The 4,893-nt window shown below is 40.6% G+C and overlaps 1 non-coding gene across 1 annotated transcript; it reads left to right on the top strand.

Annotated features, from left to right (window-relative positions):
• Nucleotides 1-3,464: 3,464 nt before the first annotated feature.
• LOC112504802 lies at nt 3,465-3,571 on the top strand. Its single transcript, XR_003068266.1, has one exon. It is a non-coding gene; the product is annotated as a small nucleolar RNA R71 (small nucleolar RNA).
• Nucleotides 3,572-4,893: the final 1,322 nt, after the last annotated feature.

Raw genomic sequence — 4,893 nt, forward strand, 5'->3', positions numbered from 1 at the left:
TGGCAATTTAAATCAAGTTCCGTCCTGGAAAAGAGTTGGCTAGTTCTAGTATTGCAATGTAAACTAGTACGCAAACTTACTTCACTTTTAATTACTCAAGCTATAAACACAAGTCGGTGGTGGTGAAGTGTATGCCATAAAGTTCCATCTAAAAATAAAATCTAATAATAAAAAGGACTGACACGGACAATTCCCTGACGCGTGGAAAAAAAGGAAAAATAAATAAAGGAAAAAGAAAACTAGAACTAAAAGGAATGATAGATAAACATGCTTACTTGTGTGGAGTATGTGTCCTCAATGATCGGCGGGGAGTCGGGATATCCCGGCGAGCATGTCCTTCAACTCAGTCATGAGTCGTGCATCTCGCTCCTCCATCTTCTTCAGTAGCGTCTCTTCATGGGCTTTCAGTGCTTTTTCCATGGTGGTGTGGTGTGTCTGGGCACTTCTTTCCAAGGTGGTCTCTAGCTCGACGACTTTCTCCTTCAATCTACGAACTTCAAGCATCAAATCGGTCTCCATGGGGCTGCTGTCCGGAGCAAGTGGGGGCTGTGCGGGATCACTTCGCGGGGTCTTGCAAATCCGATCAACTGTTTTGCACTCGATTGGTAGTGCATTGGTGGTAAGTGCCTCACCGGGTGGTATTGGGACTTTTGCCTTCTTCATTAAGCCGTGGATCAAAGCCGGGAAGTATATCCGTCCGGTAGGTTTTCCTAGTACATCCTTGAATAGCATCTGAAATGACTGCCCCAACATCAACTACTTTACCTGCAAGAATACAGTAAAGTAAAAGCGTACGGTCCAATGATGTGCTCGAGTCGTGTGTAGTGGGGTGAAATGAATATCTCATAAAATGATTCCACATGGTCGCATTCTTCTTTAGAAGGTTGGTTTGAAACTTGAATGGACTGCGCTTTTGTGGAGCCTTCCATGTGGCTCCCTCTTCCGCTACAATAGTCAGTACCATCTTCAAGTCCTCGTCAATGTGGTTATGTAACAACCTGCGATATTCACACACTAGAGGTGCAATCAAATCTGTCATGGGCATAGTGACGTGACACTCAATTGATTGAGTGGTTGGACGACGGGCATTTGGTTTTGGTTTAGTGGGAATAGAGGGGGTGGTGGTGTAGTAGTATGAGTAGGGGCTGCTTGGATAGGTATAACAATAGACATGAGGGCTGGTTGAGTCAAAACAGTAGGTTTAGGGACTGTTTGGGTTGAGACAACAGGTAGAGGGGCTGGTTGAGTTAAGGGTACTCGTTGTTGGATGGGTCTAATGGTTCTAAGAGGGGTGGGGCAAGGTAGGATTGATCTTAGCAACCATGAGGGTAAATTGGCTAGATTTGGTGAGGTGGAGGTGGCTGGTTGTGAAGTGGGAGGGATGGATTATTGGGAAGGGTGTAAGAACCCTGGTGGTGACTCAATAGATGTGGCATGGGTTTTTCCACTCTCACTTTCCAATAGCTCAAAAGCAATGGTGTCTTGCAATAGGGTGATCTCACTTTCCTCTCCATGTTTTATCTCCTCAACAACTTCAGTCTTGCTTAAGTCTAACATAGATTTAACTCCTTTGTGGCACAAGGACTCAATGACATTCAAGTTAGAACACTCATCTTTTTCATCAGGTTATTTCATGGATGTGAAAACATTAAAAGTGACATCCTGATCAATCACTCTTATAGTCAATTCTCCTTTCTGAACATCAATTAAAGTCCTACCGGTTGCTAAGAATGGTCTTCCTAGGATGATTGGAATCTCTTTGTCAGCCTCAAAATCAAGAATGATGAAATCAGCGGGAAAAATGAATTTATCCATTTGGACTAATACATCCTCAATTTTTCCTTTTTGGGTGAGCTATGGATTTGTCTCCTAACTGTAGGGTAACTGTGGTTGGTCTAGCCTCACCTATGCCTAAGGTATTAAATACTGACAAGGGCATGAGGTTAATACTGGCACCTAAATCACATAAAGCCTTTCCAATTTCTTTCCCGCCTATTGAACAGGGAATTGTGAAACTCCCAGGATCTTTGAGTTTAGGGGGAATTTTATTTGAAAGGAGGGCGCTACAACCTTGTGTTAGTGCCACAGTCTCAAATTCGTTCAGTTTTTTCTTCTTGCTCAAAATGTCCTTGAGGAACTTTGCATAACTTGGCATTTTTTCAATAGCTTCAACCAACAGGATGTTGATATGTAGCTGTTTGAACACGTCAAAGAACTTTTTGAATTGCAACTCCTCTTTCTGAGTCCTCAACCTTTGTGGAAAAGGTATATAAGGAGGAATAGGGGCTATGACTGGTTTTTTAGAGGACTGACTAGGAGGTTCCTGGATGATGATAGGTTCTTCATGAGGGACATGTGACTCAACATTCTTGTTACTTTCAGAAGAAGATGTTCCAATATCATTATGAAATGATACCTTCTTTTTGCCTTCATTTGAAAATAACAAGGGGAAGTCTGCTTTCTTAGGAAGTGGTCCTATTTCTATTGATTTTCCCTTATCTTTCAAGGTGGTTGTGACAATATCTGAACTAGATGTTGTGACATCCCTCTTATTTGAGTCCTTGGGTTTAATTTTTTTTTGATAGGTTCACTCTCTATGAGGTTCTTTCCACTCCTTAAAGTCACTACCTTTACATGCTCTCTCATCATTGGTCTTGGAATCTCTGTATCACTAGGAAGAGTACCTGGATGTCTTTTTCTTACCTCAAGTGCAAGTTGACTAATCTGTGTTTSYARAGATCTTATGGCAGTGTTCTGATGGTTCATGGTTGTGTTGGTTTGGTTTATGAATCCTTTCAGAGTTGCTTCCAAAGAAGTAGAAGATTCGGCTTGTTGGTTAGACTTGTTTTGGAAAGATGAATGATTTGCTTGTTGATGAAAGGTATTTTGGTGATGGGTTGGGGCTTGACTCTGATGATGTTGTTGAGACTGATGTGGTTGGAATTGTGAAGTCCCTTGGGGTTTGTTCATTGGTGGGTTTAGAGTAGGATTGTGCCATGAAAAATTTGGGTGTTGTCTCCACCCAGGATTGTACGTTTGAGAAAATGGTCCTAGTCTATTTTGATTCCCAACATAATTGACTGATTCGGAGTTGGATGGACAATGTTCAAAGGGATGTCCTCCACCACAATACACACTGTACTGACTCAACAGTTGGAGCATGCGCGGTGACTATGGTTTGTGCTGCTTGACCATTTGTTAAATTTTTTATCAAATTGGTCATTGCAGTCATCTGAGCCGTTAATGCTGTAAAAGCATCTACGTCATGAACTCCTGCTGTTTTGCGTGGTACTAGTGCACGTGGGTCGGCCCAATGTCCATTATTATTTGAAATCTTTTCAAGGATATCATATCCATCATTATAGGTACTAGCTGTGAAAGCTCCACCTGATGTAGCATCGAGCATTTGTTTTGCAGTGAGATTTAACCCATTGTAAAATGTCTCGAGCTGTATACAGTATGGGATGCCATGGTGAGGGCATTTTCATAATAACTCCTTGTACCTTTCCCAAGTATCGGAAACTGCCTCATCGTCCATTTGTTTAAAAAGACAAATTTCGTTTCTGGACTTAGCATTCCGAGTTGGAGGAAAATATTTTTTAAAAAACTTTTCTGCCATACTATTCCAAGAATCCACAGATCCTGGTTGCAAGGAGTTAAACCAAGACTTTGCCCTATCCCTTAAAGAAAAAGGAAACAATGTGAATCTCAGAGCATCGTTAGATACTCCCGGGATAAGGAAAGTGTCAGTTATTTCCATGAATGATTTTAAGTGCGAGTGTGGATCTTCAGATGGCAAACCACTGAACTGACCGTTGGTTTGCAACATATTAAACATCACTGGTTTTAACTCAAAATGGAGGGCTTCCATTTCTGGTCTAATTATTCCTGAATTTAACTGATCAAAAACAGGAATGGCATAGTTCATAATTCCTCCGTCTTTTGAGTTTGCCAGTCTGATTATTTTTTCAGCGTCATTCAATGGTGGGGGAGTTGGTTGAAGTGGATTATCAGCCATATTGGAAGAGGTGAGAGTAGATGATAATACTCTTTGTGCTCTTCGTCTTTGTCTGAAAGTTCGCCCGATATCTGGATCCAATTCAAAAATCTACCCGTGTGGTAGCCTTGGCATACACCACACCCAAAAATCAAGTCTTTAGATTTACTAAAAGAAAAACTTTTGCCTATTCCCCGGCAGCGGCGCCACAAACTTGTTACGCGATTTATATAGAATAAATCTCTCAGACTGCTAACAAATGAAGACTAGTGCAAGTATACATTTATCAACCCATTATCGTCTTTTACAAGTAATARAGTGGTAAAAATACCGAGTATCGTCCACGGGAAAAAGGAATAAAAGTTCGTTTTAATAGTAAAAATAAAGATAATATTTCAGATGGTGAATTCGAGGAAATAATTGTGGTGAGTTGATTAAACACTATTGCTATGAACAAGTTTTAGAAAAGAGCTTGGGGTGTAGGGATTCGTTAAGATGTTAAACCGATCTAAAAGTAGACAGCATGCTACGGCATGGTTCTATAGCATGCTTTATAAATCACTTATCTTTATAACTAATATCTTCTTTAAGGTACTCTCTCGAGATGTAGAATGGCACACAGTCATAGATCCAACCCTCATATCTCTATGCAAGGCTGGAGTCCCGACATTCGCTCAAACTATTCCTTTTATAAGCTAAATGGAGAGAAAACGAGTCTCCTCGATTCTAAGTAACTCTCTCGAGCCAACTACCATATCATTCAAGTTGACGTGTGCTTGTTGGTTTATCTCTAAATCCAATACACTTTAACACTCTTAAACAAGTGATCAACTTGTCCATGGATGATGTTTTGACAATAAAAACTTGAATGACGTAGTTGTAAAGACTTATAATTT

Source organism: Cynara cardunculus, unplaced genomic scaffold, assembly GCF_001531365.2.
Source record: "Cynara cardunculus var. scolymus isolate 2C unplaced genomic scaffold, CcrdV1 Un_Scaffold_6985, whole genome shotgun sequence".
NCBI classification, from domain to species: domain Eukaryota; kingdom Viridiplantae; phylum Streptophyta; class Magnoliopsida; order Asterales; family Asteraceae; genus Cynara; species Cynara cardunculus.